This window comes from Pogona vitticeps, chromosome 7 (genome assembly GCF_051106095.1).
Source record: "Pogona vitticeps strain Pit_001003342236 chromosome 7, PviZW2.1, whole genome shotgun sequence".
NCBI classification, from domain to species: Eukaryota; Metazoa; Chordata; class Lepidosauria; order Squamata; family Agamidae; genus Pogona; species Pogona vitticeps.
Window position 1 is genome coordinate 4,377,236 of NC_135789.1, and position 22,764 is coordinate 4,399,999.

The 22,764-nt window shown below is 46.5% G+C and overlaps 1 protein-coding gene across 5 annotated transcripts in view; it reads left to right on the plus strand.

Annotated features, from left to right (window-relative positions):
- Positions 1-22,764, plus strand: part of TTLL10 (tubulin tyrosine ligase like 10) — a 121,104-nt gene that overhangs the window by 9,119 nt on the left and 89,221 nt on the right. For 2 of the 5 annotated variants that reach the window (XM_072977606.2, XM_078379246.1), the window contains exon 1: positions 11,909-18,640. The exons of 2 other annotated variants lie outside the window; for them this stretch is intronic. The gene's annotated coding sequence lies outside the window, so the exon portion shown is untranslated. Of the gene's footprint in view, positions 1-11,908; positions 18,641-22,764 lie in introns of those variants that run through there. One more of the 5 variants, XM_072977607.2, reaches the window with a different exon arrangement.

Below are 22,764 nucleotides of genomic sequence, written 5' to 3' on the forward strand. Positions count from 1 at the left end.
CTTTATCTCTAATCTGTGCCTTGTAGTCCTAGACCACATGCAGCTTGGTCTGCCGGTACGAAAAATGACAGTTTTGAACTTCCTCTCTCATGGAGGAATCCGAGCTGCTGGGATGGAGCCTGTGATCTTTTCCTTTCTCTCTGCAACTCAGCCTTGTTCAGGCGCTTCAGTATTCTGGGAATATTCTGTGCTTGAGCTTCTCTGCTGATTGCCTGGGAAGAGAAAGAATGAGTGCAGAAGGGGGGGGGAGCATTAAGCTCTTGACAGAACAAGAATATGGGTCTTTTTTTCCCAGCAGAAATGAGTCTAACTCTTATTTGAAGTGGGCCGCCTCTCCTTAGCGAAGCCAATTGCGAGCAAGGGCAACGCTGCTGCATGAGTTGATCAGACCTTGGATCAGAGAGAAAGAGAGACAGAGAAAACAAGAATATGGGTCTACTTCTCCAGCAGAAATGGGTCTAACTCTTATTTGAAGTGGGCCACATCTTTCCTGTGTGTGTCCAGCCAGACCTTCCTTTTTGGGACCGATACCCTCTGTCAGGAAGCCATCAGCTCCAAGGAGGAGATGGAATGGCAGGCAGGAAATATCAGGGGGAACGAGGGCCTTGTATCCCACTTGTCTTGCCGCAGGAATATGCTTCATAAACTTGAAATACGCGGACAGCCGGGCTGACAGTAAAAACTGAAGGCTTGTTACATTGCTTTTTGCTGTTGAATTCTCAATTACTGGAGCTGACAAGGCAGAAAGGAATCAAGGAAGGTGGAACATCTCTGTCTCTCTCTCTCTCAATCTCTCTCTCTCTGTATACACACTTTTCCCCCCATGTCATGTCAACAGCCAAAAGAATTATCTTCCCCTGCTTCAATGCAGGTGGGTGGCAAAAACTGGGCAACTTCCACACTTTCATAGAAGTCTCGTTCACTCCGGAAAATAAAGATGGGAATCGCCCTTTTTTTTGAACGAGTGCTAGCCATAGTTTATCAGCAGTTTTTCCTCCATGCAATGCGAAATCTGTTTTTTGTTTCGTTTTGTTTTTTTGGAATCTAGGCCACAAGATATGTTGATGGGCGCGAGCCGCAGTGCCTTTGGGAGGGCTCAGACATGTTTGTAGTGAGTTGTCTCATCATCCTCACCTCTGTATGGAACCTCCGGGTTCAGTGGTAGTCTGTGCAACAAATAGGAGATAGGTGGACCTCAGTGGTCAACCACGTTAGGTGCCTCACATCCCACTAATCGCACCATCCTTCACACCACATCCTTCAATTAACAGAGATTTAACGGAAAAGCTAAAGAGTCTAAAGTTACTTCTTGCCTGCCCCCAGATGGATAAACAGTGGCAGCTAAGTGGAACAGAAAATGGCAAATCAGATTAGCCAAGAGAAGAGCAAACGTTCATGACGACCTTCTGAGTTTCATCTAGGGTTATTCCAGACAGAACCTTTGGTCTCCATCACATGCCTGATTCTACACAAATCTCACCTATATGTCGTTCCCACCATCCAGATGACGCTATGTTTGTATCAGTTGAAACAGGAACAAAATCTGCAAACGTCTGTGCTCTTTTTGGCCCCCTCCTAAAACCGGGATTACTTTTTCATCTTGGTTTATTCTGCGGAGGTGGCTGCTTTGATGCTTTCCAGAGGTGGCCTGTTTCTGAATCCACAGCCTCCCGGTGAGAAGCGTCCAATTACTCCATCAATGAGCTTAAAAACAAACAAACACAAAGATGTGCCAGGGTGGAACTTGGAGTACCTCCTTTTTTCAAATAAAGAATTTCCCCAGGAGGATTTTTTCAAGAAAAGTAGCTTTTGAACTCAGGTGTGGATTCAAATTCTGGCAAGCCCCATGATATTTTATCACAGGAGAAACAATGGTGGAGGAACTGTTCCTAGACTTATTTCTGTGCCACACCATGGGATTGAATGTCTTCTACCTCCCAAATTCTGTGATTCTCACCCTCTTCCTTCTGCTTGCCAGTGGTCTAAACCCATGAGAATTCTCTTTAGATTCTTTTTCCTGATGTAAGCACTTCCTACAGCACGTTCTGTTGCTCCCATCAAACGCCTAATCCACTCCCTCGTCAACACCTGCCATGTTCAATATTTATTTTCCCGGAAGAGGTTGAGCTCAGCTTGACTTAGTCCGCTGGCAGCTTTCGGAAAAGCGTTGGCAATATCAGAAGGAGAGGGAGAGAGAGGGTTAGATGGGTGGGGAAAAACGAAGATCCCGGGAGACCATGTGCTGATTGAAGATTCGTGGAAGGGAAATGGCTTGTTTATCACAAACATCGTGGATCATTAGCAAAAGTGGCAGGGAGATTTTGAAAGGGGAAAAGCAAGGGGAACGACCCTTGCTTATTAATCGAATGCCAGCAATGAGGCATGCATCTTACAAAGATGCCCGCCGGCGTCTGGAAAACTGGAACAAGAAACCCAGTTCATTTTTGCTGACAATTAGGAGACTATGTGCTGCTTAAGGAAGGGGATTTGCGATGTTCCATAAAACAAAACAAGCTTGCCCGTCCACACACATCAGCATTGAAGACTTTGGAGCCGGAATAAATGAAGGAAATAGAGCAGGAGAAATGGCCAACTGGATCAGACCGCAAGCTTCTCTGGTCCCATGGGGGGCTGGCCAGATGCCTCTGGAGGCCCCACTAACCAGGCAGGAGTGTGACATATTTCCCAATAGTCATTGGCAGCTTGTCCACTGAGACGGGCCTTTTGCATGATTCAGCCCAATAATAAATAATAGTCACGTGCTGTCAAGTCAATTCTGGCAGCCCTTTTGGTGTTTTTTTTCCAGATAGAGAGTACTCAGAAGTGGTTTCCCATTCCGTTCTTCTGGGGGGCTGGTCGGGGGCTGTGCAGCTTGCCCAAGGCCACCCAGGCTGGCTCTTTTCCCAGGAGGTGGAATCGAACTCCCAACCGCTCGCTCCTCAGCCAGAGACCTAACCCACTGAGCTCTCCAGCCAGCAGCTGAGGTTATTAGGGACCCTGATGGCCTCAAATAGGCCAATTGATTTGCCGAAGGGCAGAAAGAGGAGAGGGCCACGTCACTGTCCACTGCTGGCCCAACCAATTCTTGGCCCTTCGTTTCATCAACCAAAGGGGATGGTTCTCAGCACCCGGGCGGGCCTATTTTCAGATGGAGTTTTGCTGGTCAAAAAGCACTGGCAAGCAGGACCTGACTTGATAGATGAAGTTATAAATTAAGCTTTTATGAAGGCACGCCGGGGAAAGAGAAAAAAAAAAACACCCACGTATCCTGATGTCCTTTTTATAGCGATGTATCCGGGTAATGGCAATGAATTAGCTGAGACGCAGCCAAGGGCATCTTATCCTTGTGCCACCATTGATTGCTTGGTTGTATAATTTTTTATATATATATATATATATATATTTGGTAGCATCTTGTTAGAAGAAAATTTATCGCATTGTGGGCCTTAATATGTTTGTGATGAACCGGGATTAGGAAACGGCAATGTATTGCCACACGGGCACATTCCAGAGGCCAAAGCTGGTGGTGTGCATGCAGAAAATGTTGGCGTATTTTCTCAGGACTTGCCTGAAACTTTGAGATCAGATGGTAGTTTAGCTCCTTGTTGTCATGTGCCATTAAGTTGCCTCTGAATGAGTGATGTCCAAAATTTTCTGCCTTGCCCTGCCCTGCTCAGCTCTTGTGGCTTCCTTTAGGCCGGGAGGCAGTCCATCTCATTTTGGGTCTTCCTCTTTTCCTACTGCCTTCCATTTTTCCCAGCATTATTGTCTTTTCCAGAGAATCTATCCTTCTCATGATGTGCCTAAAGGAGGACAGCTTCACCTTCTCCTAGAGACAGATTTTCTTTGTCACACACCTGTCTTGTGAGGCTAAAAAGTGCTTAATAAAATACACGTTGACGGCTTTTGATGGCTGATGGCTACTAGCTGTTGAGCACTCCTGCGTTGCTTGATGTAGGAGAAGAAGCGGGAGAGTTGGAGAGTAAAATGTTTGACCACTAGTTTAGAGAAAAGGCTTACATGGTTGCAGTTGACTCATCGATACCCAGCCAAAAGTCCTAAAACATAACTTCCCCAAGTTCCTAACTTCGTTTAAATGATCTGCTGGAGAGCTCATTGGCTTAGGTCTCTGGCCATGGAACCAGGGGTTGGGAGTTCGATTCCCCGTTGTGCCTTTTTGTAAGGGTCTGAACTCCGTGATCCAGAGGGTCCCTTCCTGCTCTGCAGTTCTAAGATGATGATGAGAGATGGGTCGCTTTTGATCCTCACCATAGTCATGTGTATCTGGATGCAGTTTGTAACAGGTGGAAACAAACCAATTGTACTGGGATGTCATGCATGCACAGAAACAAAAGGGTTGGGGAAGGGGTCCCAGCACTTCCCAGAATAGCTTATTGAGTCTAAAACCTCAGCAATGGAGGGAGTCAGCAATGTGTTATGAGATATCCCAAATGGTGATTCATTCCAGAGAGGAAGGAGGGGGGGGGGGCGCACCTAGAGCAGGAGATGGTGACAGAGTGCCACCTAGTGAGCATTTTTGGATTTACACCCTCTTTTCCAGAGATCTCGTAGAACAACGAGGGGGTTTCGTTTTGCCTGGACTCTTCCCCCTCTCCCCACCTCCAGGTTCCGTCGTAAGGACAATACTTTCCACCACAGTTTGTTTTGCTGTGAGATGGAGAACCGAGATGTATGTCCTCCTGTTTATTTATTCTCCCCTTTTGCGCCACAACGCATCACAACAACCGAAACACAGGGAGTGTCAGCTATTCAGAGAGGGGAAAAATGCACAGAAAAGGGAGACCGAGCTCTTTGATCTGTGAGATGCTTTTGAGGAACATTCCTCTCCTAATGTCTGCGTATCCCATGGCACCAGACGTTTACATGTAAGGTATATTCCCCATCAAAATGTTGAGCCGGGCGTGTGTGTGTGTGAAGGCAGACACGCAAACCCCCAGCCGTTTGATTAGGTGCCTGTGAACTGATCAAGAATGAATTCAGCACGAGTGAGCATCAGAAATGTTAATTGGCTCGGGTTTTGAATAATTCAACTACGCTCTCCCCCCCCCCCCCCGCTGCCACCGTACAAGTTGCAACGAATAAACCATCTTTGTTAGATGTGGGGGATATGTCCTCAACCACCCTCTGTGATTCCTTAGGGATGCCCTCCTTTCTCACCCCCCCAATGCGAATTTGGCCAAGGGAGAATTTATTTCTGGGCAGTTGGAAGGGTCATAAATAGACCCCTATTATCCACAGCACGGACAGGAGTGAGGCCTTGTGCTGGAAGAATCAGGAGCCAGGAGAGGGAACAGAACAAATGTGGCAATTAAACCTTGCTTGCGAGCCCATCACCAGCCTCCTAATTCTTTTTCGGATAAAGAGTTGGACAGGGATGGGGAGAGGGAGAGGGAGAGAAAACGAGGTTGGAATATTATTTGAGAATCTAATTGAAGGCACCTGCTGCCCCCTGATAACACAGTCAGAGATAATCTAGAGCTACAGGTAAATACCCTTCAGTGGCGCGGCGTGGGGAAGATGAATGGCGCATGTAATTTCCTGCACGCCATCGGTGAAAAGGAAAATGTCAGCGAACTTTTGCGGCCACGGAGATCCTTCATTGTGAAGAGCTCGCGCGGCATATCTTACACCACGGCAGCGTTCGATATTTAGCGTGGTATTTCTGAATGTGGTGTTTCTGAGGCCTCCAACGCCCCCCCCGTCTCTTGCTGCTGTTTCTCCTGCTTCTCCTGCTGTGGCCGAAAGATGAGGTTCCCTTAGTATTGTTGGCTTGCCCAGGCACTTAAGAACAGGGCACCGCCGGCCCTGCCGTTGGGCAGAGTGAGGCAGTGGCCGGGAGAAGAGAGATATGAGCTGCTCCACACCCCCAAGCTAGTAGACACAGGATGCAATCTTGTGGCTGGTGTTGAAGAAATATTGAACAACCCAGCCAGTTGGCTTTTGCTCATGGGATGGGAAAGGGGGCCTCATTCTGTCCTGTGCTTCAGGCGGCAAACCATCTCGAGCCAGGCCTGAGCAGGAAAAACATCTACTCTCTCTTTGCTTCCTCCCTTGCAAAGGGGAGAGGGGTCACCGCCATAACTGTTGTCTCACCAGGGGTGACCAGCTATTCCGTGTTGCCACCGCTGCCCCCCCCCTTGTTTTACACCCTGGATGCAGCAGCAGGTAGCCAAAGGTACCGTCTGTCATGCTGTACTGAGTAACATAACTCAAGATGATCGGCCAGGCCAAACTGAGATCCGAAAACCATTTGGTGAATGGCTAGCAGTGTTTCTGGGTCTTTAGTCTGAGCTTGGAAAAACTGCTTCTTTGAAGCACAGTTCCCAGAACAATTTGGCCAAGGGATTCCGCCCCCCCCCCCCGATTAAGGAGTCCTCAATCCCCAGTAATTTCCCCCAGGGTTTGGAAAAGACTGCACTCTGCCCCTTGAAATCTCTGGGAGGAGGTGTGTCTCTGGGTCCAATGCATCAGAGGGGCTCTCCTCCCGATGGGTCTTCTGGCGAGGGGTCCAGTGTTTGGAGAAGAGAAAAAGCTCTGTCTCCCAGTGGTAAGCAGTGGGGAAGGCCAGATTAAGAACTCAGAAGCCGTCGCCAGGAGGAGGAAGGCTAGGCTGCACAGATGAACGGTTTGGTGTCTTGGAAAGTCTGTCATCATCTTCCTGTGGCAGCCTTGAAAGCCTGTTGAGAAACACAAACTGGACACAATCACCTGAGAGCAGAGCCGGCCCTCGCCTTAGGCAAAGTGAGGCAAAGCGCCTCAGGCAGCAAATATTTAGGGGTGGTGGCAACTATCTCTGGGCTTTCCTTAGTGAGCCTTCCAGCTCTTCTCTCCTGGGAGATCTGCCCCTTGTTCCTTTCCTCCTTCCCTAAACTGATCTGCTACCCTCAGCTAGGACCGTGTTGTGACGAGTCACTGGGCTTGACTTGCAAGGTTCCTGCCGGTCCAGATGGCTTCTGTATTTGGACTGGAGATCAGGTGCCATCTTGTCCTTGGCCTCAGGTGGCAAAATGCCTTTGGCTGCCCCACGCGGGGCTTAGGCAGGCATGACTGTTTAATGCGCCCCAGAACATCAGCTGCGTTGTGACCTTACGCCGTCCCAAGGGTAGCGTCCTCCATAGCATCTCGAGACGTTGGGCGCGGAGCTATTGAGCAGGCTAAATTAAGATTAGGAAACCGTTTGGTTAATAGCTAGTAAAGTTTCATGCTCTTCAGACGTTGAAGGGAAACATAAAAACCTGACAACGCCGCCACTGAAGCTGTACACAACGCAGATAGACTTGAAATTAGCTCACTCTATGCCGGGCCAACAGTAATTACATTTTTATGAGAGAGTGAATGTTTAATGTCATTCTTTAATAGCGTCTCATGCCCGGGCAGAATGTAGCTTTGAAAGATGCTTGTCCCTGTTGGATGTGGCCGCTTTCTCTCAGCGACGATCTTTTGCTGGAGGGCCGAATTCCTACTTGAGTCCCTCTCCCTCTTTTTTAGCTGCCCGTGAGAAGCAGAAGGGTCTGTTGTTTGTAGGCGGGCTAGATTTATATCACACTTTGTCCACCAGAGAGGGTGAAATCAATCAACGTCCTTTTCTGCCAGCGTCAAATATTACAAAAAACCTCAAGTTCTTTTTGTCCGAATTATGAGGAAATTCACAAATGTCGGGAAGTGCTTATCCAAAATGGTCCAGGTGAAATTCGGAATCTCCACGAATCTTCTTTCTGTCACATGATGGAGAGGTGTGTGAATTTGCTTGATTTATTAATTAATGTATTTCTTCAATTTATATCCCACTCCTTTTAATGCCAAGGCGCTATTCTGGGTGATTACAACAACTATAATAATAATAATAATAATAATAATAATAATAATAATAATAATAATAATAATAATAATAATAATAATAATAATAATAATAATAATAATAATAATAATAATAATAATAATAATAATAATAATAATAAATAAATGCATTAAAAGCAACTACTGTTAACCCTTAAAAACAGATGGCACAGACCAATCATGTAAAACCAGAGTGGATGGAAGAAAGGTGGGGGGAAGGAGATCATCTAGGGTCGGTGTGGAAGGCCTCCCTGAAAAGCCAAATTTTTACTTGCCTCCTAAATGCCAACAGGGAGGAGGCTAGGCAGAACTCCACTGGAAGCTGGTTCCATAAAGTTGGAGCCACCACGAAGATGGCCCTACCTCTTGTAGAAGATTTGTGGGTCTCCCTCGGGGTGGCCGCCAAGAGGATCCTCAACTGGGATGACCTTATGAGTTAGACGGTGACATTAAAGAAAGACACACCAACTAGCAATGTTGGCCAAAACCATGGAGGACTCTGTATGTAAGTGCCAAAACCTTGAATCTGATCCTGGACGCAACGGGCAACCAGTGGAGGCGAGCCGGAACTGGAGTGATAGGATCAAATTTTCTCACACCCCACAGCAGTCTGACCCAAACTTCAGTGGGTCCAGATCAGGCTTAAGGGAAGCCCCACGTAACGAGCATGACGAACTGAATCTACATCATCATCAGTAGCATCTTAGAATTGTAGAGTTGGAAGGGACCCTGTACATAATCAGATCTATCTCCTGTCAAGGAGGCCCAGTGGGGGAATCGAACCCCCAACCTCTGGCTCTGCAGCAAGACGCTTAAACTACTGAGTTCTGATGAGAGCATCCATTCCATCCCATTCACTCTTCATTAAAGGTGCCAAACCCAACTGCAGTTCTCTGTTCAGCAAGTCCCGCACCTCGAGTCTCCATCCCTGGTAGCAGGAGTGGGCAGATTTGTGTTTTTGGACTACAAATCCCAAACTCCAGGGAGACGTCATCCAAAACCACACATCTGCAAGACCTCTAGTCTTTAGTGCCAACCTTTCTCAAACGTGGGTTGCCCCTTTCCTCTGAATCTGCCCCTCTCCCCTTGGTTAAGCCAACGGATCCACGTAAACACGCGGGAACCGTCTCCCCTCTTGGGCGCCCGCAGCCCTCGATGCCTCCGCACCTGGTGGTGGCCTCAAGAAAGGGAAGGAAAATATGTTTACCCTCAACTCAATATGCAAGGGAAGGCATTATTGGATCTTAGCCTGGAGGTTACAAAATGTAAACACGGTAATTAAGGCGCTCGCTGCTAATTGCAGATGGCTAATTGCGCCGGATGAGCTGTGATTCTGCCGCCCTCCACCCCTCCTCTGCGCCACATACCCAAACCCCTGAAGTCATCAACGGAGCTTATTTGGGGAGGGTTTTGCTTATCCCCTTGTCACTTCGTTAACTGGTGAACTTCTAGGAGCCTCCAGTTTGCGCTTTGTTTTATTGCCCTTTGGGTTTTCCACCCCACTCCCTGTTATTTGCTAGACAGGCCTTTGCGGAGGCTGCTAGATGCTCCTTGATTTCTCAAGGCACTAGTCCTCAGCGTGGCTTGCAGGGTTTGCTCAGGAGCACTTAATATCACTTCCATGTGGGATGCAGGACTTTGGTTTGACTGGCTGCCATGCCTTAGCAGCAGTTCCCATCCTTGGGTCCTCAGATCTTCTTGGACTTCAACTCCCAGAAGCTCTTGCCAGCACAGCTAGTGGCGAAGGCTTCTGGCAATTGCAGTCCAAGAACATCCGGTGACCCAAAGTTAGGAACCACAGCACTAGGGTGGCTTCCCACTCAGGGGCTTTAAACTGAAGGCTGAATGTAACCAACAGTCTTGTGTTGCCATGAAGCTTACCAAGTTGTCTTGGTCATAGGTTTTCACGGATCAGAGGAAAAAGACCAAATTTGTGTAGGAAGAGGCAGCCGAGTGCCAGGTTTGCAAAACAAGGTGGGGGTGGGTGGGGAGGCGTAGAATCTCATCCTGAAGCTAGAGCCGCCTTATTGATCGTGGGATGCTGGTTGATTGTTGGAAGAAGGGTAGACCCCCCCCAAAAAAAAGAGAAGGGGATGCCATGGAGTCTCTTTTCAGAGGGCATGACTGGCTGGCAGAACGCTCCATGCTGCAACATTTTGTTGTAGTCCTGCTCCTGTCTCTATCACCGTTGTCAACCTTTCCCCCACCTCCTAGGTGTTAAGCGAAAAAGGAATGATGCAATCTTATCCCCCTGGTTTTGCCTTTCTCAAAAGCTGTGCTGACTAAACCCGTCTTGGCTCTTTCAAAGAGGCGAAATCCAATGAGCTTGAGAAAGACACTAATTGTTAGGGGACTAATTACACCCTGCCCATTCAGATCTCCCCTGCAAGACAGAACAGGACGGTGTTGATTACTCTGATTGGCAGCATTTAAAAAGAAGAGAAAAGCAGTGCATCCAAGTCATGGAGACTGGAGAGACCAAAGTAATCATCATCATCATCCTCATCGTCTCAGAACTGCAAGGCTGGCAGGGCCCCCTATGGGTCGTCCCGTCCAGCTCCTGTCGAGAAGGCCCCATGGGGGAATCGAACTCCCATCCCCCCGGCTCCTAAGCCAGAGACCTGAGCCACGGAGCTCTCCAGCAGCTGGACTCTGCTTACTCAACCATTGATGTAGAAGCAAGCCCTGGTCCTGAGAGCTTTTTGATCTCTTCCTGCCCAGCTCACGCTGACTTCTCCCATGAATCCCCAGCCCAGAAAGACTTACAGGAAAAAAAGGCTTCCATCACTGCAGAATGAGTTCTCAGAGGATTCTGTGGTGCCATGGTTGGTATCCTTTGTGCACCCACCATTATAACACCCGGGATGAGGAAGGCTGCTTCAGACTGCCAGGAGCGTTTCCCCCACCTCACCTACTCTAATTTGCAAATTGTTGTATTTTGAACCAAGATTTCAGTATATAAACATGTTCTCTACTTATCAGTCTAGTTTTCTCAGACATGAAAGTCTTCCTGAACCATGTCTCTAGGACACTAATGGGACTTCAGCACAGATCTCAAATGATCAGTCTTGTTTAGTTTGGTCCAAGGACCGCCGCCACCCCCTTTAAATATACCTTAAAAAGAACACCTCAGCTGTACTTAGGGTTGGGTCTAGAATATATTTTCTATTTTCTGGCCCATTCTAGTGTTTGGCCACTGGATTTTGTGAGTGGTGGCCCATACCTTTCCATTCCACCAGCAGCTGATGAGAGCGTTCTCCTGAACGTCAGCTGAAACAGAAGTTCATCAAGGGCTTTGTGGAAGGATGTTTTGGGGAGAGCTAGAGCGTTGCAGGAAGTGAGGTAGAAAGGCAGCAGAATGTGAAGGAGGTGCCATTAAAAAAAAAACCCACAACTAACCACACAAATACATTTTTCCAAAGGCATGTCAAGAAACGAGTATGAATCAGGTTGGGTTTTTCGTCCTTCTCTCCTTTTCTAATTGGCTTGGGGGGAAAAAACACCTAAAGATGGCTAGGCTGATATTCCATAAAAGTGATCCGGGTTCTCCATAAAAACCACCAGACCGCTGGGCGCTTAAAGTTCATCAATAAAACTCAAAATTAAAATATAGACCAAATCTATATAGGAAGTCTTAGAAATCCAAATGGGTAAAACAAATGACTTTTAAAAAGAGGGAGTGCTTTAAGAGCTGTGGGGTGGGGTGTAAGCAGCCCACTCTGCTTTTGTTTTGTTTTATTGATGAGAGGACATCATGCTTTCTTAGGTGGCTTGTTTGCCTCTTCCCTCCTCAACCTTTTTTCCTTTTGTGTGGCATCCTTTTCATGGCAAACCCGCACACAGGAACTGTTTTCTTTTAGCAAATCACTCAGGGAACTCTGTGCTCATGGAAGGAAGAACTAGGATCTGGGCGTGTGCTTTTAAAAAATTGCAATTTATAAATTAAGTATGATTCTGTTCCTCGTTAGCTTTCGCTAGCCTAATGCTGGGAAATAGTCTGGCACATATTGACCCTCCCGGCTTGGCCCAATGTTGGAAGTAGCGAGACCTCCTTGTTCTAATTGTAGCCCGTTGTTAGGTCATTCAGACAGATAGAGCAGCGAAAGATTACTTATCTAGTTGTCTTAATGCACAGAGACATACAAGAAACAGGGACAAAGGTTGGAATAAGGGCAGGAGGGAGATAAGGCAGAAGAGAGAGAGGAATTTAAAAGGGAAAGTACCCTAGGCAAGTGGAATGGAAGGTAAAGGAACCCCAAATTATTTCGTAGACCTAGGAAAAGTTACTTTGGGGACCACAACACCCTAATCCAAGACAAGTAATTTTTTAATCTAATCTAATCCAATCCAATCTAATCTAAGAATTGAAGAGCTGGAAGGAACCGTGTAGAAGATAATCCAGTTCAGCTCCTGTCAAGAAGTCACGGCGGGGAATCGAACTCCCACCTTCTGGCTCTGAAGCCAGACAGCTAAACACCCTGAGCTGTCTAACTTTGCCAAGTTCTAGAATTGGCCCGGCGCTTTTAAATTCCGACCCATGGAATCCGTTGAGGAACAGGAAGGCGGTACGGACGTCAGCCCCACAGATTCAATGGGTCTGCTTGAGTTGGAACTGGCCGTTGGGTTGAGGCCAATGCATGCAAAGATCTGGCTGTTTCGGCTGGGTCTACGGCAGGGCAAAGATCAGCCCCCACCTTGTTCCCTGGCAGCTGCCAGCTCACATTATGGCTCTCTCTTGTTTGCTAACCGTGCCAGGAAGGGGAAGTTTGTTGATGGCACGGAAGGTCCGTGTTGGCTTTTAACAAGTTTTTCTCACTCTCTCCCTGTCTTATCACAAGAACGAGATGCCTGATGGCACACAAGGTGGGCTGGGGAGAGGAGGAGGAGAGGTGCTCTTTTTCTATTAAAATGGGAAAGGGAACAGGTAATTCATGGGTGTTAGGGTGTCCATTGTATCTTTTCAAAGATACCCAAAGAATCTACGAGGTTCATAGCCTATTGTCGTGATCATGAGTCATTTAGGTCCTTCCCACTTAGGGCAACTTGAACCCTGAGAAGGCAGGACTCTGGAAAAAAGACAATCATGCTAGGAAAAGTTGAAAGCAGCAGGAAAAGAGGAAGACCAAATACGAGATGGAATGACTCTCTAAAGAAAGCCACAGGCTTGAATTTAGAAGAGCTAAGCAGGGCAGTTGAGGACAGGGCATTATGGAGAGTGCTTGTTCATAGGGTTGCCATGACTGCACATAAACAACAACAGGGTTTTCAAGCTACATGAGGTGTTCCAGGAGTGGTTGGCCATGGCCACCTTCCAGTGAGTTTTAAGGCTCCAGTTGGGATATGAGCTATAGCCTCTGAGTTCATGGTCAGCTCATGGTTGATCACAGAAAGCTATCCAAGACTTAACTAGGCTAGTTGATTTTCAACTGGCTAGCCAAAGCTCAGCAGAACCTTTGAAATGTGGCCATCTAACATCCTTTTAATGAGCTATGAACCAAGGGCATAAATCTTGGCGGGTTCAAATTTTCACAGGTTTTCTTCTCATTGGATGAAAATGTGGGCCCTTTTGTGTATTTTGTTGATTTTTGATGGTTGTGGGTTTTTTTTAACCCTCAAGGTAAAAAAAAACCATTATGCGCAAAAAATGCAAGTTTTCTTTACATAAAATTCAACTTATTATGTCCAAATAAATCAATAAATGAATAAATGAATTTCACAGACTTTTGGCTAATGGTGGAGCTTAAAAGATCACATTGGTCTGTTTGTTCTGCTACAGCAGCTAGGTCTTACGAAGTAAAAAACTAAATTCTGGAATGGATTCACAGCACCTCTGGAACTGGATTCACCAGCAACACCTGCTGCAAAGTGCTTCCTGGAAGAATTAAAAGCGCAGTCTTAGTGATATCATATGGTGGAATATCATTTCCTTGCTCCTTCTCTTCCCAGTTAGAATTTAGCCTTCTCCTTTTTATTTTTGTAGAAAATGAAATAAAACATAGCTATGATGCAGCTTCAAATGATCGCTGCTCTCTGGGTCTCATTACTCCCCTGGGCACTTTTTTCTCATATTAAAAACAGGATTGCAATTGTGTTGCAAAAGCTGAATGGTGGATGTGTAATAATCAGCTGTTGCTTCTTCTTTTTTTGGTCTCTCTCCCCCCCCCCCTTTCCCATTCCCATTTTGCTTTATTGGAAGCTGAGCCGTTATCAAGAGCCAGAGACCCAGAAGGAAGGGGCACAGCAATCCAGAGGCCCTTGCTTTGATCTGACCCGCAGTCGGCTAACATTTATTACCACCAAAAACTCCTGAAACGATGCAGGAGGGGGAGTGTCCCTGAAATTGGCAGCGTGGGAACTTAGACCAGGGTGAGCAGAGTGTGGCCATTGGACCATGTGTGTATGCCCCAAGGCCGGCGACCTAACCTGTTTTTTTTAAAAATACCTTTTCTGTCCTAAAATAGTGCTGAAGAAAGTGGAATTTTGTTTAGAGGTGAAATAAAGTTCTCTGCCGTGCTTTTGGGATTGATTCTGCTACCAAAGCACCTTTAAGCAGTGGTGGCTGGTTGGCAGTGCCGTGAATGCACTCCAGAGGCTGCAATACACCCGTCTGTCCGTCCGTCCGTCCGTCCGTCCTTCCTTCCTTCCTTCCTTCCTTCCTTCCTTCCTTCCTTCCTTCCTTCCTTCCTTCCTTGGTATTCTACCTCTTTGGTTGGGCACGAATTTCTGCCTGGTGTAGATGCTGATGCCAGGTGCTAGTGGTTATAGGGGAAGGCTGTTTGTCAAGGATAGTGCCAACAGGATCAACAATGGGAGACTCACTCTTCCTGCAAAGTGTATCAGGAGAAAAGGAGAACTCGCTGCATGTGCTCATGTGGGTGTGAGACAGACTCCTCGTTTTCGCATTTAAAACAGGATGCCATTTCTTAAAAATAGGACTTATTCATTATTTCAAAGTAGACCAGTCCTAGTCAAACCAAGTGACTAGAAACAATATTGTTTTATTCAAGTTTTTACTTGGAAACTAAACCCATCAAGTCTTTTGGGTCAGTTCGATCTGTTTGACTAGGATTGGCCAGCTTTTCTTATGCTTCAAGAAAGTAGAAAGGTTTTTATTTATTATTTGTTCAGCTTTCTGGGTGATCTCTGTTTAGGAGAGGGTATGCTCTTTACTGTGTTTGTCTTATACCCTGAAATTTTTCCCCTCTCTTTTTTGGATTATGATTCTCAAAATCCTTCAGCGTTCAAGGTAGATCAAGGTCGTATGTCCAGTTGCTAGTCATCTATTAGAGTAGGCCTACTGAATCAAATGCAGAATGGGGAGTCAGCGTTTATGATGTTGTGGGGCTACCAGCTGGGTTAGTGGCAACCAAGCTTCACAATGTTCATCTTAGACTAGACTAGGTAAAAAAGAAAGAAAGAAAGAAAGAAAGAAAGAAAGAAAGAAAGAATGAATGAATGAATGAATGAATGAATGAATGAATGAATGGATATTACAAATTCTACCGGCACCAGTCATCATGCCTACTGACCAAGAGCAGTGGCTCCCAACCTTGGATCTCCAGTTGTTCTTGGACTACAACTCCCAAAAGCCTTCAACATTGTGCTGGCCTAGATTTCTAGGAGTTATAGTCCAAGAACAAGTTATAGACCCAAGGCTTGGAACCACTAATCTAGTGGACACCGGGGTCTCTACCTTTCAAGTAGAAAGACCCTGAACTATACAGTGGATATTAGAGACAGGACTTTCTTGATGGTGGCCCCTTTGTTAGGAAGGAATCTCTAGGGAAATTCGCCTTTTGCCATCTTTTGTTTTCTCTTCTTCACCAGATCAAGCAATCCTTTGTTCTCCCAGAGCTTCTGCACCTTGGCAATGCTAATCCCTATAGCTATGAACGGTTTTAATTTGAGTCTGCTTTCAGGTTTTCACAATATTTTTTTATCATGCTCACACTCGACTGTATTTGTATCACATTGACCCTGTGTTTTGTGCTTGTATTTTGATTCGGTTGCTTTTATTTTTAGATCTTTGCTGCAGATCTTCATCGCGTTATTCCATTTTCCTTCTAGCTTGAAACAGCGCAACACCTTAGAGAACATGTTGTAGAGGTGTCTGCAGTTTTGAACCCGACTTATGTCACCTTTTTGTTTGAGATAGAAATTAGGCAAGGCTTTAAGAATGTGTTGTACAGCTGCCTATGTTTTTAGATCTTGTGTTAACTCCATCTGTGTCCTTTCTTGATGTTAGACGACACCTTGATAATTTCCTATATGTGTCTCATCAATAATAACCTTTGGACATGCCACTCTTTCTGTAACGAGCAATTATGTGCATGGCTTGTCAATAATAGCAGCCCTGTGGGGGAATGATCCAGATCATGGGTGGGTGAGCGGACTTTTAATTCATTGTGTGATTCAGTGGCTTCAGCCTGCATCAGGGGTCCATTACTCCTGTTATTTTTACACGGGAGGAAAGGGGAAGCTTTACTTCCAGTGTAGACATCAGGTCCCTGATGGGAACCTTAACAGGGGTCAAAGGTTCAGTGTCCCTTACGAATTACATTCTAGGTCAGACCCCCCAGAATTTTCTAGTTTCTTTCTAAGAAAGCATTTGCCAGTTCCATCAATGGCAGCCTGCCTTATTTGTTCCCTGGGCAGGTAAACAGAATCTTGTATAATCTTTCTGCAGTTTTCGGACATGATGTAATCCTTGGACTCCCTGTGTGGGGGAAAAAAAGAAACCCACCTCTAGCACAAGGAAGTAGACAGTCATGGGCATAGCTGCTGGGTTTACCTGAGCAATAGAACGTATATGGATTGTCCAAAACACTGAGAAGTTTTGCTTTCTGGTGGAGCAGAGATACAGCTAGGCTCTTTGAGACCCGAAGATGTTCAAACTTGTTTTATGTAGCTCTAGAGCGGTGGTTGCCCATCTTGGGTCCCCAGATGTTCTTGAACTACAACTCCCACAAATCTTGGCCAATACAGGAAGTGGTGAAGGCTTCTGGGAGTTGTAGTCCAAGAACATCTGGGGACCCAAATTGGGAACCCCTGCTCTAGAGGAGTAAGGAATTCTAATTATGAGAATTTAATTTTAAGAGCTATTGGACAGTGGAATGGGCTTTCCTGGAGGATGGTGGGTTCTCGTCCATTGTAGGTCTTTAAGTGGAAGTTAGATGTCCACCTGCCATGGATGCTATAGGTGTCGATTTCCTGCTTTGGCAGGAGGGTGGACTTGATGATCCTGGGATCCCCTGCAGCTCTAGGTTTCTACAATTCTGTGCCCCATCCGTCTTGTTTCGATGGCCACGTAGTGTATGTGACTTTGATTGTGAAGCACACAACTAACTCTTCTCCCTCAACATACCACATTTCATAGCTGTCTTAGTGGCTCCTGAGGTTTCCAAATGAGACAGTCCTTTCCAAGCCCTAGCTACTGATCCTCTCCTAGCCCTACCTGGCCATTCCTCATATTCACTGGTGACCTGCCATTTAATAAACCAAGGTCAACCCTGGGCGCTTCCAAAATCAAAACTAAGAGATGGATCCAATGCTCCCCCCCCCCCAACAACCCCGCAGTGTTGCTAAAACAGTGGAGGGCAATGGATATCCCTCACATATGTAAATCTTAAGCCATTGCATAGCATGTAACTCGCCATTTCACATATTGGTGATCTGTAGATCTTTAACCTGCTAGAGGTAGCTCTTGCAAGAGCCGGAAGAAAAGAGAAAGAAAAAGCCAAGAGTGGCTTTCTTTTCTATACTTTTGGGGACAGAATTTGATTTTTATTTTTTTTTGTACATCAAATCTTTTACTCCTTCCCCTAAGTGATCAGTGCATCTTGGATACCATTCATCATCTGTTTTGCTACAAATGCCTCTCCTGCTTTCTTTTCCATGAGTTGGGGGTGATTCCCCTCAACCCCCCCCCCCTTTGGGTTTAGACATTCCCCTTCTTTCCAGACAGTCTTTAAACCCGCCAGTCCATGGATAGCTGTGTTTTTCCCCTCCCGGGGCGTAAGTTAAAAATTATTCAATGTAAAATTCCTGGCCTGTGAAGCAGTACCAGGCAAAGATTTTCACCACTGTTCTCTTGCGCAGCCAAGGCTGAGATAAGAAACTCAGAGGCATTTGGATGGAATAAATCTCCCCCTTCCAAGACTACATCAAGACGGTCATCTTCCCCCCTCTGCCCGTGAGCCCCCCCCTTTGGTCTTTGCTTAACAAGATATTGTCCAGCTTTTAAGGTGGATATTTGGAATTGGGGGGAGAGGGCGAAAAGCATTTTAAAGACTTGGATGATGAAAGGGAGAATGTGGCTGATTTCCCCCCACCTCTGCCTCCTCCTGTTGGTTGGTGTTCACGGGACAAGCCTTACTTCAAAGGCGAACTAAGTCGTGGATTGATGATTATTTTAAGCAAGGCTGCTCTTCGTGAACCAAGGAAACTGTGCATTGTTTTGTTTGGGGTGAGTCTAGAAGGCTGAGCGAGGAGCGGAGGAGGCAGAAATGGGTGAGATCTCTTTCAAAACTGGAGGAGAAATCCTGGGGACATTCCCCAAGGACTGGGGTGACCCCCATTTTGACCCCATCTTGCACTGAAGAGGAATCGGCCCCGGGCGGCAAAGATCAGAGGGGGCCTCGGGCTGCTTGCTTGCAAGCCCCTTTTGGGTACTGAAAGAAAACACTGTGTCTGGGGTCGTTTGAGGACTTCAACGTGAGGTCAAGGAGCACCTGGGCGTTCTCCTGCTCTGGGCGGTCAAGGCGGAGGAGAAGAACCAAGGCAGGTAATTCGGGAAGCGAAGTTTTGCCAAAGGTGGGCCTGATCCGGGGCCAGCGCTCGTGACGAAACCCAAAAGGCGTGCTCGGCAACGTGGGCCGTGCGCCTTTCCCCAACAGGTGTGCGACACACCTGTCCGGCACCTGTGCCAGGCTGAGATTGCAAAATTGCTTGATCTGTGTGTGTGTGTGTGTGTGTGTGTGTGTGTGTGTGTGCGTGTGCGTGTGCGTGTGCGTGTGCGTGAGTGCTGTTGCTATTGTCGAATGGGAGTGGGGAAGATGGTGTTGCGGAGTACGGGGGTCGGAGCTCATCGGCTTCATTCAAATGGATGGAATGTTTCAGGTCTTACTCTGGATCTAGGTGGCTTCAAAAGCATAAGACTTTGCCACCCAAGATACTCTAAACCTATTTCTATGTTTTTGTGTAGTGCCATTTAGACCATAGAACAACTCTCAGGCTACACTGGCCATGCTGGCCAAGGGGGATTCTGGGATTTGTAGTCTAACCCTCCACCCTGCCTGCCCTGGTGTCTGTTGCCAATCTGCCTACACTCCTCTACATTTAGACACACACATAACGCACATCTTCAAGTAGCATGGATGAAGCTGTTAAGAGTTTGGAAGCCCGTGTCTGAGCTCCACAAATGGGGGGGAAACATACCCCCAGTGCCCCTCCTGCCCCTCACAAATGTCACCCAGCCATGCTTCCCGAGACCTTCAGTAATCTAACTCACCAAGAGAATGTGATTTATAAAAGGCCGTCTTTTAAAAGACGCAAAATGATGGCTGTTCGGGAGTGCTGTATGCCTCTGAGAATTTAGCACTTTGGGTTTCTTTGAGACGGCCACTCTTTGTTGAGTTGTTTTTAGGATGATCTTCCTTGTTTAAAGGGCGGGCTGGATAGCTCTGCAGTTTAGTACAGTATTTGGCTGAGGAACCAGAGATTGGGAATTCAGTTCCCCGCTGTGCCTCCAAGGGAGAGGAGCCAGCCTGGGTAGCCTTGGGCCAGCTGCACCGTCCCAGGGATCCCCCTCAGAAGAAGGGAATGGAGAACCACTTCTGAATACTCTCTACCTAGAAAACCCTGGAAAGGTTCACCTTGATGTTGCATGATTATTATCCCTTTGCTGAAAATCCACTTTCCCTGACACATGATCATAGATCTGTCCATATTTATACATATCCCAATGGTGACGATGGGATCATGACCAAGTGAGAATGCCAGCGACAGACGAGTAACGATGATACATTATTAACAGAGAAATGGGATCATCAAGGTGTTAATTACTTAGAACTTCAGGACACAGGCAGACAGATTCCCTTTCTTCCAGATAGTTCAATTTGGGAATCGTCTTTCTTTCTCTGTTCTTCTCTCCTGGATCATATGCCAGATCCAGGAGGTTTCAGACTGCGATGCAAGGCTATGGAGTGTGGGACCTTTGTGACAGATCTGACCTCTCACCCTTTAGATGCGCAGAATGGGAGATGGAAAAGAATCTATTTTTTTCAGAGTAACAAAGATGGTCAGGTGGATCTCAGGAGCCCTGTCAAGAAAAATGAAATATAGCACCGAGACAGATGACGCTGATTTGCATAAAGCCTGCACATCCTGATTGATATGCATGGGTGAAATTTTAGAAATAATGACGGCAATTAAAATAAATGAAGCCTATTTTTGCTACATTCAGCCAAAGGCCACGGCTGTTTCCTAGACGCCTGTCGTAAAAAACAAGCCACTATGAGATAAAAACCCCAGTAAAGTCTCTTTTCGAACCGCTTTTACAGACTGTCCGTATGCAGAAATATTGACAGCCCGTTAAAATTAATGACAGACGCTGGAAATCTCTCCCAGAACAAGGGCATAATTTTGCCAGGGCTGTCGCAAAGGATGCTTCTCTATCAGTGATACGGCTGGTTATCTTCTAATAATATCTTGTGATCATTTAAATAGAAATGCACATTATCTAAGTGGAGTGAGAAGTCCGTGACCAGGTTACCTATGTGCTTGCCACTTCATTTTGGCACCGCATTGTTTCTCTCTGTTTTGGATTTCAAGATCCCTAATCTTCCTTTTTTGGGGGGTTTGTTGATCTTGACATTCCACTTGAGCTGTGCCAAAGAGCCATAAAGGGCAGTGGTAACCTTCCAGAGGTTATGGGACTACAACTTCCATCAGTCCTTGTCAGGATCACGGGAGATACAGTCCAGCAGCATCTGGATGGCCTCTCGGAAGGGGAGGAATGTCTCAAATAGGGGCACGTCCTCTGTAAAGTAGGATGCAACATGATGTGACAACTCAAACTTAGTTCTCTTTGGAAAGAGCACTCTTATCGTCTATGTTGAATCACTGAACTGCCCCATCTGGTTTCCAGGATTAACTATCCTGCCATGGGAGTTTTTCTACGAAAGGGGATCATGGACATAATACGTTCATCCAAGGTGGCTCATACACCTTAGTGCCTGTTTTTCCCACCTTAAGGACTAGAAAATTGACTCTCTGTTTAAAAAAACAACAACCCAGAAGCTGAGGTATGTAGGGTGCTGATGTGTGTGTTGTTTTTTGTTTTTATGACTAGTGAGCTGCAGAGTTCACCGCCTTCTTTGGTAGTGACTCACCTTCATGAGATGCAAGACGAGCAAGTGGCAGCAGAAACACAGAATTATTCTCCAACACAAGAATATTGTGTTTATTTTGGAACCTTCCTAAGCCAGATTAATGTTAGAGAAAAGAGGGGGAAAGTAAAGGGTAACCATATCTCAAGCGTTTCTGCTTGGCTAGTCCAGGCTGTTAATGATTTACCAGCACACAATTTTTGTTTCTCACAAGATTGGCTTCCTCCTTTGGGTGCCATGCTGGGGAGGGGATGATGGGACTTGTCAGCTGCCCCCTGGCAAACAGGAATCATTATCTCATAATGAAAATGTACTGTCGAACCAGGTTACTATGGAAGCATCGAACTCAAGACCCGTTCTCTTCTCTCTGATGTTCGTGGTGCCCTGGTTTGTAAGGACGGAGTGTCAGGATTTTTCCGTTAGCAGAAGTAATATTGAGTTGAAAGGCGATCTTCACAGTAGCTGGGGGAAAGAAAATATATTTCCCCCCCAGCAGAAGCAGTGAGCTGCAGTGAGTTCGCCTTGCTACCATGCTAAGTATTATAGCATGTCTCTATCTCGAATGGGCCGTTCAGACTCATCAGCTTCACAAAATACTCGCTCCTAGCCGAGAGGGGAATTGCTAGAACTGGATCCGAATTCACATCTTTGCCTGGCTTTCCGGACTCCGATCGCACCCTTTATTCCTGCCCCATTGCTGCTAGGTTGTGGGCAGCCCAGCTTAAAGAAGTTACTTTACTGGGTGGCAGCAGAACTGAATTGCTTTCTGGAGAATGTAACTTTCCCTAGCAGCTGGACTCAAGTGGATCCTGAGTCAAAAGCAACCGATCCGGACACAGCACCTTCTTGTTTCTTCTGGAGAATGACCTGCTTTGTGTGTGGGTGTGGGTGTGCGTAGGTGTGCGGTGCCTTGTGTGTGCATCCCTGGCTCCAGCCAACAGCCAATCGGAAGTGAGCTTGTGTCAGTTGTGAGTCAGCGATTCTTCTGTCGGTTTGAAACCCAACACCTGTCTTCAGGTCCATCCAGGTGCAGAGGCCACTCCCGGCTCTGCGGCAAAGGCCCACCTCTCTCTACGCAACCGCCTTCAATGCAAGCAACGACAGGCTGGTCTTCCTTAAATCCCTGGTGAGCCAACCCACTGGATCCAGAGAGGTGACATCACCTCCAGGTTACAAATATCTCATTTTTTTAAAAAAAGAGTTCATCTAAGTAAAGGATACAGAGAGAGGTAGAAAGGGGATAAATGGGTTTTTGATGTATTTATCTAGCTTCTGCTCCTCAGCCTCTAAGAGCAGCCGGAGAGGCAGGAGTGCAACAGGAGTAGCTGTCTTCCTTCCCAGGCGTTGCATGGCCATAATGTGAGCCCCTGTCCCTGAGGAATTTACGTTGGTGATGCAGCTATGGAAGGTGCAGGGCTGCATACGAGGAAAATAAAAGTCTGCTGTTTCTTGCCATTTTTGAGTTTTGGAACTTTCTATTCCAAAGCTGTGCTTGGAAAGTAGCAAAGTGGCGTAGGTC